Raw genomic sequence first — 14,181 nt, forward strand, 5'->3', positions numbered from 1 at the left:
TGAATGTGTGTGTGAGTGTGTGTGTGGGTGTGTGGGTGGGAGAAATGTGTGTGAGTTGCTGCTGTTGCCGAAACCAGCAACTAGACAGTTGAATCCTTCGTTCGTTGTCGGCTGTCAGTTGATTGGTCTGCCCTATAGGCGGTGCTGTTCATTATTCATTTGTTATTATTTGCTTAGTGGCCAGTGTTGCCGTAAAACATACACACACACATACACAAGCACACACATACGGACACACACACACAGAGAACTCTTTGGCTTAGTGGCAAAATCATCAAATTGACATTAAAAATGCTGCGCATGAAACTGAAACGTTTTAAATTTGCCGTAAATCGAAATACACACACACACACACACACACAAAATCTGCAACAACTTTTCCCATTTCCCCAAACAGAGTTGCATAGCGTATCACGACGATCATGAAAGGTAATTTCGTTCAACATTGTTGCACACACTCACACACACACACGCATACGCACACAAAATGTGTTGCCTACTTTTTAGCGCTGCAATTGGCGGCGAAATGGCCAGAAGTAGAAAACGAGCCGGAGTCGGAGTCGGAGCCGGAGTGAAAGGTGGACAGTTGTCCGGCACTGTGTGAGACTTGATTAAAACGATGATGATAAAATCTAATTAAAAAAGTTGAACTTAAAATGTCAACTTAATTTACAAATGCCGCGCTTCTGTTGCTTGCTGCCACTTGAGTTTCGGTTTCAGTTTCATTTTCAGGTTGGCTGCCAAAACCCGTTCGACAGCACGTTTTTTTCTTTTTATGCTTTTTTGTTGTTGTTGTTGTGCCTTTTCACTTTCTTGTGGAATCGCAACGCAACGCAACGCAACGCAACGTTTTTGCACATTCCTTTTGCCCCCCTCTGACTGTCTGTCTTGCTGTCAGCACAAACATCCTAATTACCAAGTTTTTGCGCAAGTCTCAGCACTCATCAGACGACGGCAAAGACTCTCCGACTCAGTCGCCGACTGAGACGGGCAAATATGCGGCTGGATTCGTTTGGGGACGGGATGCGGTTCATTCATTTTCGTGGCGATGAGAAGGAGGGGGAGGAGGGGGAGGGCATGGCTCGTTGGGTCAGTCGAGCGATATTCGCCCTACTTTACATGTTTTGATGTTGTCGTCATCTTTGTTGTTGTTTTTGTTGCTGTCGACTAATTACGTTTGCGCCCATGGACAAGCGTCACCTAATGACCCAAAGCTGCCAACAATGGTAGATAAGAGTGAGACAGAGGGAGTGAGACGGAGAGAGAGAGAGGTAGAAAGAATCGGGCCAAGTCACGACGAGAAAGAAAACTTTTGCTCTACTGTGTTTTACGCACTTTTTGATGGCAAACCCTGCAACTTGGCCAAGTGCAAATGAGTTGTGCGTGCGCTATGCTGCCCTCCACCACCCTCCATCTCCTCCTCCTCCCGCCGAGTACATTTCTAATGACCTTCATTACATTGAGTGGCCCGATGCCGTTTCGCTCCGTTGACCCCCTCCCGCAACGCTCCGCACCAAACGTGTTTTTTGCCCTTTGGCCAGACAAAAGGCAGCGAGCGCCGCGCTGTACAAGAAAAGTGTGTGAATAGCTGGCGGTGGAAGGACGTATGAGTATCATCATCCTGTCGTTGAGAGCCAACTGAAGAGAGCTCACACACAAAGTGTTCTGGGGTTCTGGGGAAAGGGGAGGAAAGGGGGCGGGGCTGCTCGCACGAACGCCTTCGCTGAAGAAAATTGTAACAAGGCCTGAAGTAGTTTAGTTGGCTCTGACAACGTTACGATTTATCCTATAATAGTTGCTCTCATTGTCTTCTTGTTTTTTTTTTCTTTGCTTCTCTTTCATTTCTTCGACTTGTTTTTGCTTTTGCTTTTGCTTTTTTTTTTGCGCTGTGCAGTTTCCGACTAATAGCTTTGAAATGAGTTTCGCTTTTTGGACCCAGTTTGTTTGACTGTTGTTGGTCAGTTGTCGTTGTCGTTGTCGTTGTCGTTGTCGTCTCATAATGCAAACTTCATTAAAAAAAAGACAACATTAGCGATCACATAGTTTCAGTTGTTGGTCACACAGAGTCAAGCTCTTTAAGTGGAATAAATCATTATCATGAAGGTTTCAGAATAGACTTGCAATGAAATAAATAATGGGCAACTACGTATTATTACGTGCAGTATAAAATATATTTTGTACATTTTATTGAGAACTTTTTCCAATAGATTTTCTTTGCTGTTTAATTTGTATTCTTCAGCTTTCCTGTTCGGTGGTTGCATTATTAAGCAGACAGTCAATTTGATGGTGAGTGAATGCGATGGATGCACTTCGATTTCAAATGGCCTGTGATCAGCTGGAATAAAACTAGAAACTGTCGAATGTAAAATGCAAATGTCGCTTACACAGAGCAGAGCACATTGCTCATACGCCATGTGAACGTCCAGCTGTGCAGTTGTCTCGCTCTCCGTTACGCTCTCATTCTTCTTACACTACTTTGTCCCTCCATCCTTTTGTTTTGCTCTGTGTGAATTGGGTGCTCGTTGCTGTTGTTGTTGGTGTTGTTGTTGTTGTTCGTTGTTCGTTGCATCCTTTGGCTGAGGTCCATTTCCGAGCGTCGACCACTTTTCGTGGTCGTTTGAAGTTTTTATCCTTATTTATCTTCATAAAATATTCATGCACTTTGCTTTCGGTTGCTTTATATGCGACTATACACATGTCTGTGTATGTGTGCGTGTGTGTGTGTGTGTGTGTGTGTGTGTGTGTGTAAAGCCACTTGATGTTCAGCACTCTCAGAGCACTTTCCAGGTGCTTGGTTTGGTGCCGGTCAGTTGGGATTGCTCTCGGTTCTTCGTCTCCTCTCTCACCCTCGTGTTACTTTCATCTCTGGGCACTCTCGAATGCTTTGGCTGCTTTTCAATTAAAAATTGTTTTTCACTACATTTGAGTTGATTGATTTTTAATTGATTGCAATTGAGTAAAAAGGCAGGTCGAGACAAAGAGTGTGTGTGTGTGAGGGAGTTGAGTTTGGGGGCTCTTAAGAGCATCGCAAGCGCACAGCCAAGAAAATACTACACTTAAAACACACAACACAGAGCAAAGGTACAACGAATGAGCAAAAAGATGGATAGGGAAAACCTTTTAAGAGGCATCACTGAGCCAGCGAATAAGTTTCTTTTGCCGCAATGCTTATATATTATTGACGAGGCATTCGCCAGCTGGCAAAGCAGACTCATTCCAACCAATTGCCATCTGCATTCTCAGTCTGTTTCTCTTATCTTCCATCGTATCGCATCGCATAGTATCGCCTCGCATCTCATCTCCATATCTCTGTGCTCTTTCTTCCGCTTATCTCCTCAACAGAATGCAAATTGCATGGGTCACGTCTGCGGCTTTAGTGGCTCATAAATTCTTAACAAGGGTTTTGGGCATTTAGGTAAAAAATTAAAATAAAATGGGGAAATTTTTAAATGAAAATTAAAACTAAAACGAAATGTTGTTAAGTGAATTTTAATTTGCCGTAAACAAAAGGCAGGCTGTCTGTGTGTGTGTGTGTGTGTTGGGAGTGTGAATGTGTTGAAGTTTTTAAAAGCACGTGAATGGGGGCTCTGGGCACCGGATGTGCACAAGGGTTGAAACAGCGACAAACTTGTTCAAAGTTCGTAAAAAATACAAAACAAAAAAGCACATAGAAAACAAAACAACAACAGATTGTTGTTGGAAAGAGGTAACACAAGGTACAGAAGGTGGTTGCTACAATTCGAGAGTGTGGAATGGGGGGAGGGAGTCTGGTTGGACAACCCTTTGTGTGATGAAATATTAGCAACAAGCTGGCAAAATTGAAGTTATACAAACAAAGTAATAACAACCATCGGCTGACGCAAAAGCAAAAGCAAAGGCACCAGACACAGCGACAGAGGAGCGCTTGGGATTTAGCTCTTTCTCTCTCTCTCTCTCTTTCTCTCTCTGAGCTGGCTTAACGGGCCATCATCATTTACACACAATGCTCGAAAGCATTGGGAAACAGCCAGTCCTCATTCCCCCAAGAGGTGTCAACTGCGTGAAAGGTGCTTAATACATACGTGTGCCTGTGCGTGTGTGTGTGTGTGTGCTCAACATAAGCTGCCGCTGTAAATTTCCCTAACTGTCATCTCAAATTTGAATGCACAATGACAATCAATTTGGAGCAAAAATTGTAAATTGCCTGCGGTTATTATGATAAAGCTAAAGACGCTAAAAATTCAATACGATCCTGCTTTTTCAAATATAAAAAAAAAAGGAAAAAGAAAAAGAAATACTAATTCATAATAAATTGATACATGAAAAGCATGCATAAGCAAAAGAATCTCTTTCCAAAGATCAGTATAGCTCAGTGCGCTAAAAGTTCATTACGACTTATTAAGAATCAAAATAAAACCAAATATATACCAATCAACGTCAAAATTATAGAAAAAGACATACAAATACTTTTTAGAAATCATAATAAAATGAAGAAATATAAAAAAGATAAAGTTCGAAATAAAATGAATGCAATTCAAACCTTAAATAAAAAGACATACACACAAAATTCAGAAGCATCTTTCTTAAAATAAAAAGGAAATATCCAAAGGTAACTTCTTTGTTTCTAAATGCGCTACGAATTCATTATACTATACTGCATTTTAAAATCGAAATAAAATTAAAACTGAAAAAATAAAGTTAAGCACAAAATAATAGAAGAGAACAACAAATCTATTATAAAATTATATAAATAAAAGTCTAAAAGCACCTTTAAAATAGCAGTTCAATGTCACAATTCTGTGTGTTAAATTCGTGAGATATATTTCCCACACTTATGCTACATCATTATGGCCAAGATGTCAATGCAATTGATCTAATGCCTGAGCATCTATTGCACTTGACTTGTGCACTTGACACTTGAGCTTGAGCTTGAGATTGAGCCTCTCGCTTCCCCTTGATTTTGGGGCACGTCTATTTGGCTTTTGGCATATAACATTTGCATACATAAACGTAATCTTCTTATGGCATCTCGGACAGTTTTCGTTTTGTGTCTCGGCCGTACCACGTGTCGTATGAATGATACGCAAAATGAGTGCCACACTTGGCAACCGACCTAAACCGAAAAAGAAAAACAACTATAACAACGAGGTGTTGTTGCTGTGTGTGTGTGTGTGTAAAGTATGTGTCTGCTTGTCCTTGGCTGTCGCTGTTACCTGAAATTTATGGCAAAGCTGTCAATATGTGTGCGTGTGTGTCTGTCGAGTGTGTGTGTGTGTGTGTGTGTGAGTGCGTATATTTCTGTGATTTTGTTGTTGTCGTTGCTGTTTGCATTCCTTGCCCTGAATTATGAAAGTCGAGACCAGGCAGCTCCCCAGATAAGTTAGGGGACACATGTCTCTGTCTCTTTCCTCTGATTGTTGCTGCTGCTGTGTTGTTGTTGTTGTTGCTGTTGGAAAATTGTTTTTGAAATGGCTAACAAGCTATTAGCAAACAAACAAAGGGCTCTTCATGTTGATGACGATGAGTTTTTTTTTTTTTGTCATTTTCATTTTTGGGGAATGCTTTGCAGTGAGCGATTTTGAGGCAACGGATGACTTGGCACTGGCATCGACAGCTGTTGCATGCCACGCCCACAGCACGCCCACAGAGATCCTCACGCCCAACGATAAACGACATTTAAGCGATGTAAAAAGCAATGCTGGAGCGTAGCCTGAAGCATCAATCAACTACTACTGTGAAAAACAACAATTCATTATCAGCTTGACTGCTGGGAGACGTTCTTATTGTTGCTTGTGCTTTATACGACTATATGCTTTAGTTACCGAGCCATGTCACACCTAGCCAATGATTTATGACTCAACGCACGAGAAATCAAAAATGTGAGATGCCATTTAACTTGTTGTCTGCCTCTCAGATTTATGCTATATCAACGAACAACAACAACAGCAACAGCGCAAATAAATAGAAAGCAAAAAGGAGAACAGAAAAAAACTGTCAAAACATATCAAGCCACATGTTGCAACAAATTAAATTCATTTGCTCGAGCTGCCCGTATTCATAAATCAAGTGAACATAGTCCGTGCAGTTGCAAAGTAGGCAACAGTTTTGTTCGTCGTTGTTAGAGGCACGCGCATTACGCATACGCCACGTTGGCTGTGCATCGGCTGTAAAACTGCTGCACATCGAATGCGCAACAAATCGAATTTGGTTTGCCATAAGCTTTTAAATTCGCAAAATATAACAACAACAAAAAAAATACCAGAAAATATGAGAAAATGAAAATGTTACACACACACACACAGAGACGCATGTTAATCAGCGCTGTAAGCACACACATGGCAAACACGAAAATCAATTAATATTTTTAGCTTCTATTCGTGCTACTGCTGGAATACTCCATCTCTGCATCGTCTAGCTATTTCCTCCCCTTTTACGCCGACAGGCAAAAAATTTAATAAAAAGGCAAACAAGCGAACACATCAAGCAGCAAAAGCTAAGCAAAAACAATACAAAAGGTGCTTTCGCTCTATGTGCTGTGTATGTATGTGTATGTATGTATGTGTTCCTTTTGTTATTCCCCCAGCGTCGAGCACAACCCATGTTTGCCTGCTTTCTGCTCTGCTCAGCTCAGCTCTGGGCAACCACTTACAGTTTATTAGCCGCCTGCGTTTGCCTGCTTATTAAAAATCGCAAATGGTAAATGGTAAATGGCAAACTTCCCCCTGACCAAGGCAAGGCAAGGCGACAGTCAAGTCAAGTCGAGCTCTGCTGCTGATTATGAGCTTATGAGTCAGAGAGTCCAGAGCATTCAGCATCCTCTGCACTGTGTGGAGTCATTCACACACACACACACACACACATAGATACACCCACAAAACACACACCGCTGCTTATATGGCTTACCTTTCTGGGTGGCCGACAAAACAAATGACAACCCAAATTATTTTGACACCATTACCGAAAATGTTCACCACACACACACACACACACACACACATACGCTGGCATACAAAGCACACACTCAAGTGGCAAGCTAGACGCGAGGCGTGGCCTGGGGGCGATGAAGGCGTGGCAGACATGGCAACATATTGTGCCATGTTCTATGCAACAAGAACAACACGTCAGACATAGACTACTACAACAGCGACAGAGAAAGAGAGCGAAAGACAAGGAGAGCGAGAGAGAGAGAGAGAGAGACAGAAATGAGAACTCGCTCATGGAAATTGTTGGGGACGTTGCTTCTGTATGTCTGTTCTGTCTGTCTGTCTGTCTGTCTGACCGTCTGTTTGCTCGTCCGCCTGTCAGATTGTCCTTTTGTGGCTCCTGGTTGCCCCTTCCCTTCTTCCCCGACCACCCGCTCTCCACGTGGCCCGTCTGGCCGTCTGCTCGTGTTGTACGTGCGTGGCGCGCGTTCTGCTGCAAATTGCCAGTTAAAATTTCTGACATGTCAGCAAACGGCGACGGGGCAGCGACGCCAATTCACCATGGGACCGAACCCAGGCTAGCTGGCTGGACAGGATAGGACTGAACTGAACTGAACTGAAGCAGGATGTAACTGAGGATTATGCATGAATCGAGGCGAAACGACAAAATGCAATTCCGGGTGCCTCGACAAATTTTTAGGGGTCAACAATTATTGTGAATTCCTATTAGTATTCGTTGCTACCTGTATATATAGAGTAATACTATCGATAATCGATAAAAAATACTATCAACAAATATTTGTATTATCTTTCTTAAAGAAAAAAAACTCAGGATCAATTATTATAGATCAGCAACTTGGTTCAAATCAACAGAAATCGTAAAGAGTAGATAGAAATCGTGTAGTGTAGAAATTTGGTGTATTGTCGATAGTTGCTATCGATACGAAACCTAAAGTCATCTCTAAGCTAACTTAAGTGATAAGCCGATATATAATATTAACATCACATGCTTAAACTTTGATTCTTTTTATCAAGAATTAATAAATTTTTAACGATTTAAAATTTTTTCTCAATATGTTTATATTGTTTTGCTTTTGATAATATTACTTTGTTATTAAACAAGTCAAATACTATCGATTTTTACAATTTACTCTATACATATATCGATAAACATCACTAGCTGAGCTGCTGCACTCCATTGTGCTCTTGTGTGGATAGATGGCTGCCTGGTTAAGTGGTATCCAACCCAGGTATGCAGCAGAAGCAGAAGCGACGTAGGCAACGATAGCAACTGATGCTGCTGCAGAGGGGACAGAGAGAGAGCGAGAGAGAGGGAAGCAAGGCTTGGCAGCGGGTGTGTGACAGGAAATCAACAATGGCACGCTTTGTCATACGAAAAATGGATGACATGCAGCAGCAGCAGCAGCAAGAGGAGCGTAAAGAGTGGGAAGCCAACATTGAGAGAGTGGAGAATTGCTGACAGAGGAGTGAAAGCACAACATACTATTCAATAGATGTCCTATAGAGGAGGTCCTTTTAGTCCAGGGCTCGCTGACAGACTGCCTGTTAACAAGGGGGCAGAGAGCAGGCAGAAGGCAGCAGGCAGCAGGCAGTAGGCATTGACAAGATTCTAATTGAAAGGCTGATGACAGAGTTGCAACATTTTGTATAATATGTTGAGTGACCTGGGATAAAGGTGTTGCCTGCACTTTGTAACGTTGTGTCAATGTGTCCTTTGGCTTGTAGTTGATACCGTTGCAACAATGCTGCCTCAATGTATAACGTATAATTTGGACATGTTGTCTTCTACCTCTGCCCTCTTAGGCACAGATATTTGAATGGTTCAAAACTAATTGCTCAAATGTGCATACGGTGAGGAACATTAAATCCAAATAATATTGCATTGAATTCAATGGAATTGAATTTGAACATTACACATCAAGGTGTAAGTACTTTATGGTGATTTGTGATCTATTTGAGTGCTAAACAGCAGTGCCAGTGGCAGCAGTAGTTCATTAAATATTATCGATTGTCGACAATTACTTATGGTAATGAGTGGAGCTACATACAATTCGGGTTATGGTTTTTGGTTCCGGGCTCAGGCCAAGAGGTAATTTGTTGTCAACACATACGCCTGCGCACGGCCTTCAGCTACTAGCTAGCTATAAATAATAATAATTGAAATTGAAAACTAAATGCTGTGAGTATGAATTGTGAGTGTGCTGTGAGTACGAGCACAAACTACTCAATTCGTAGTCGAAATTCAAGGGCACATTCGATAAACACTACTCGAGGGTGCTAAAGAAAACGAAACGAATCGAAACGAAACGTGTTGAGGCCAAAACTGCATTCCAAAGTGTGTGAGTGTGTTTGAGGGTGAGGGTTAAACGCGAGGATGGCCATTGCATGACCCCCTCTCTCTCTCTCTCTCTCTCGGCTGCTGCTCAAGTATGCAAAGCACACATAAAAATAAAATAAATAAACACAACGGAAAAAAAGAAGAGAGAGAGAGAGAGGGAGAGAGAGACTTAAAACTCGGCGACTGAAAAATTGAATCGGAAAGCCGAAAAACCCAAAATAACGCGATCAAAATGCCATTGAAATGTCAGTTGGCCACGTTCGAGTGTCGAATTTTGGTTATAGCTTGGTTCAAGTTAGGTCATACAGCGTTTCAGGTGGGAATTTGTATATGAATACGAATACAAAATTTGAATCTGCATTTGGAATATTGGATTGAATGTTGTGTGACCAGCAGCAGCAAATCAAAATCTCTCTTGACTTTGGCCGGGGCGACAAACTGACAACACTGGCCAATTGACAAACGACAAACGACAATCGAGAAATGTCAATTGTGAATCGACAACTGAAGTGTGTGTGTGTGTGTGTGTTATATTTGAAGGCAGTTGGCAAAAATTAGTTGAACAGCTGACACTTGAACATGGCTAGATAAGAGATATTCATACATACGCTTTCCCACTCGAAGCTGCCACTTCACTTGAGAAGAGATTGTATCTAATCCGAATGTATCTTTCACTTGATATGCATATGAATGGCACACACACACACGCAGACACTCTCTATGCTAATTATTTGTCATATTAGACCATGTAAATCTCTCAATTTCACGACAATACAAATATCAAACAACGAAACCCAAAGGGGAGGAAATGGAACTGTTTTATCCATAACATTTTCGCTGTCGTTGTTGTTGTTGCTTGTGTATACCGGTTAGATATATGAAAGAAGGGTATTATAATGTAATGGAAATGTATCTAAATCACCTAAGGAAGCATATTTAATTTGTGGTATACACAATATACAGTTTTAATGATTACTGAATCTTATTAAAAAATTAGAAGTTAGTAAAAAATCTGGTTTTATTTGTACTTTATGGTATATTTGAAATGTAGTAGTATGTATATCGATATACTAAATATAGCTTTTAGTATATTTCATTATATTGTGGTATAATCATTTACGGGTTATGAGACTTTTGGTATATAACAGTATTTGAATTTGGTATATTTCAATGATAATACCGCTTTCACACAGCTTTTCATTTATTGAATAGGGCCATTGGGTATCTTACAGTCAAGCAGACTCAACTTTATCATTCTTACTGGTTTTGTTTTTATTGTTGGCTGTCACTGGGCGATTTGGCGCAAAACATTGATAAATGATGCGCTTGAAAATCCAACTAGACGCGCGTCTCACGCTTTAGCTCTTGCTCTCGACTTGACTCTATTCGATTGTCGGCATCCCTAACGCTAATTTTGTGTGACAAATTTCTCGAGCTACATGTCAATTCTTATGGATTGTTGTCCTGTGCACCACTCAAGTGCTCAGCGCTCAGTGCTCAGAGCTTTGCGCCTTGCTGCTGTCTATTCAATTTCGAGTGCCCCACTGGGGAGTCGACTGCCTTGATTGTGCCACTTAACTCTGTGTGAATGTGTGTGTGTGTCTTTGTGTATTTGTGTGTGGCACGCACATAATGCCAGCTTGACATGCAACTGTGGCATTTACTTTACTTTAGTGTTACGATTATAGTCCTCATCGTTGTCGTTGTCGTTGTTCTATGCAAATCTGTGGCCAAAAACACCTTCTTAGACGTAAATCCACAAATATTTATTTACGTATATTTTACTTTGATTAATGCTAATCTATTTTGCGTTTCCGCCGTTACTGTTTGCAGGGCTCTCTGGAAAATTAATGGTAATTTCATGCTGTCATTGCGCAAAAATCAACACGGCCCCAAAAGCGCCAGAACAAAGCATAAAGGTAGGTAATTAAAAGTCTATTAAGGATTGTGCCTCCTCCATCAAACCAACCAAGAACAAGAACACTCGACTGCTCCACTTCGAGTTACCATCAAAATTTCGCATGCTTAAAGCTTATAGACTTTTATAGTCTTAAAGAGGTGCGTCTTTTTGTTCAGTTTGAGAGTGTTGTTGTTGTTGTCTTTACTGATGTTGGTGAAATGTTTGCCAATGAAAATAAATTGGCGAGACAAGTGAATAAAAAGAACGAGCGAGCGACGTTCATGCTATTGAGGCAGAGCCAAAATTGAAAAGTTGTCGTTGGCATTACACAAAAAGCGAAAGAAAACCCAATCAGATCTTGAAGCTAATGTTGTACTTTACACAAGATTTAATTAATATCCACTCTCATTTGCATGCCAATGAATTTTGCGTCAGCCTACTAAGCTCCAAAGTTCCAAAGACTAAAAGGTTTTTCTTCTTACAGCATAGAAAATGACTTTTGCAAAATCAAAGTCGAAATTTGCTGACAAAATTCGAGTAATACAATTAGATGTGCCGAGTACAAAATGTGCTTTGACTTTAAAGGTGTTGAGTAGTTGTTGAAAAGGCAAACTACAAGTGAAGTGTACATTTCTATATTTATATTTCTATATGATATTCAAATAACTAACTTTGTTGCTTTTTGCGGCTTCTTGGCCATTCTCAATGTCAAATAGAAATAATAAACAAAAAAAAAAATAACATTAATCAGTGATTAAACATAACTCTGAGTTGGCTATCTTAGATCAAGTCAATCAATTGCGCGTCGTAGAAATAATAATAATAAAAATGAAAAAAAAAAAAGAAAAAAACTTCTAGCACAAACATTTCATTAGCATAATCTTGAGATGCCCATTGTTTCGACTGTGATTACATCATCTCGTGTATTTAAGTGCATATCATATCTCTTCATCGATCTTATATAAACTCTAAATGCTTTCTCTACCACTTTAGTAGTAGATCTAACATATGATATATAGTATTAGCTACTTCTTTAGACAAGAGCTTTAATTGAAATGCAGCTTAGCGCGTGCTTCAAGTTGTGCTATTGCATACCTCCTTCATCTGCGCTTATCTGATTTGTCATGGAGCCGACTCTAGTGCCCATTGCCTGGCGCTAATTAATTAGTTTTATGCGCATAATTAAATGTTATTCGCAACAACAGCCACAGCAGCAAAAGCAGCAGCAGCAGCAGCGACAGCGACAGCATAAATAAATAAATTTTTATTTGTTTTCGTCATGTTTGCACTTGCTGCTTGTGCTCATCGCAAAAGATACAAAACGATACAGCAACAACAACAACAATGAGAAACTGCCATTTTTCATAGATCTTGGCCAGGCCATAGATAATGGCCAGCAATTACGTCTTCCATCCGGCTGGGCGGGCGGCTCTCTGGCTGCTCTCTGGCCTGATGGAAACATCGTAATAATAATCATGAGCATAATCATCAAACTCATCATAATGATAATAATAATGATAGTTTTTGGTTAAATGTAGTCATAGTTCGCTGTCGTCGTCGTCGTTCGCTCATCTGCCGGAAGTGTTGTGGGGCATACGAAAAATGTTTCAGGTAATTGATGCCTTGATGCCCTGGCTTGGCCTGGCCTGGCTTGGACCTAACTTCAGTTTATTTTTGATTATTTGCTTTTCATGGTTAGTTGAAGTTAGTTTACTACACACACAGCAAATTTCTCAACAATTTGTTGGCTGATGTTTCTCGTTTTGTCGTTTTGTTTTCCGCAACTGTGAAAATTGTTTGCTGCCCTAAGATTGATTATACTTTTCGGGTTTTTTTCTGTTTTGGAGGGAGATTACGCGACGTATTGCGTTTGCAGCCGCAGCAGGAAATCAGGCAGCAAACTCTGTGTTGTTTTTTTTTTGGTTTTTTGGTTTTAATTATGAACGAGTCTTAAATATAATCGCATGATATCATCAATATACGCATTACCATTGCCATCATAGTTATTATTACCATTCAACCAAAAAAAAAAAAAAAAAATTGAATGACATGCGCAGAAACCAAAAACAAACACCATTGAGTATTTAACCAATCTATTAACAGAATCAAAACTGAACCCACATCAATTATGCAGCGAACCAATGGCATACTCGATTATTAACTTATTAATGTTTATATTGTGTATTAAAGACACAAATGAATAAACAAATGACAACTTTAAATCTGTGCATGCGTGTGAGTTGTGTTATCTCTGTTGAATGCATTATTTTTATAGATACGCAAACGTATAACTAGTGTTAATTTTGTATCCCCCTCTCTCGCTCGCTCTCTCTCTCGATTTTTTTTTTTTGTTATTTATATTCATTTGTTTTTTTATATCATTGTATCGCTGATGGATTTTTTTTTTTTTTTCAATCGTTCGCTTTGTTAATTGCGTTAAGCCCAAGTCAATTATCAAATATATACACAAGCCGCAAATGATCATCAACTACAGCATACTGATGATAATGACGAGGATGATGATGATTATAATGTTGTACAGTTGCCAGGTGGGGTGTTCACTGTACAGTGTGTACACACAGGAGAGGTGGAGAGGTCGTTGCCAGAGAGCCAGCCGACGGCTTGTTCAGATTTTTAATTATAATTTCATGACGTTAACGACTTTGCTTTTGCTTTTTTCTTTATAATAGTTGTGCTATTGTTTATTTGTTGCTGTAGTTGTCATTGTCGTGTTGCCGTTGACGCAGTTGACAAGGCGGCATTTTAATTTTTTTTTTCGTTTGTTGGTTTGCTGGTTGCTGCTGTTTTTTCCAGTAGCTGACATCATAAGTTGACCAAAGCAAATACAGAAATAGCAAAACGATAACCACATATGGACAATTGCAAAAAACGTTGTTCGATGCCAAGGAGCTGCTGGCAAAAAGATCCTAAATGGAATGCATCAGCATGCGATGATTAAGCTCGTCTGAGATAACATGATACATATAAATAAAAATACAGAACATGACTCAAGAGCGAAA

The 14,181-nt window shown here is 40.1% G+C and overlaps 1 protein-coding gene across 1 annotated transcript in view; it reads left to right on the forward strand.

Annotated features, from left to right (window-relative positions):
- Window positions 1-14,181, forward strand: part of LOC133847595 (uncharacterized) — a 92,501-nt gene that overhangs the window by 27,248 nt on the left and 51,072 nt on the right. Inside the window, exon 3 of the mRNA XM_062282753.1 lies at window positions 11,095-11,180. The gene's annotated coding sequence lies outside the window, so the exon portion shown is untranslated. The remainder of the gene's footprint in view (window positions 1-11,094; window positions 11,181-14,181) is intronic.

This window comes from Drosophila sulfurigaster, chromosome X (genome assembly GCF_023558435.1).
Source record: "Drosophila sulfurigaster albostrigata strain 15112-1811.04 chromosome X, ASM2355843v2, whole genome shotgun sequence".
NCBI classification, from domain to species: domain Eukaryota; kingdom Metazoa; phylum Arthropoda; class Insecta; order Diptera; family Drosophilidae; genus Drosophila; species Drosophila sulfurigaster.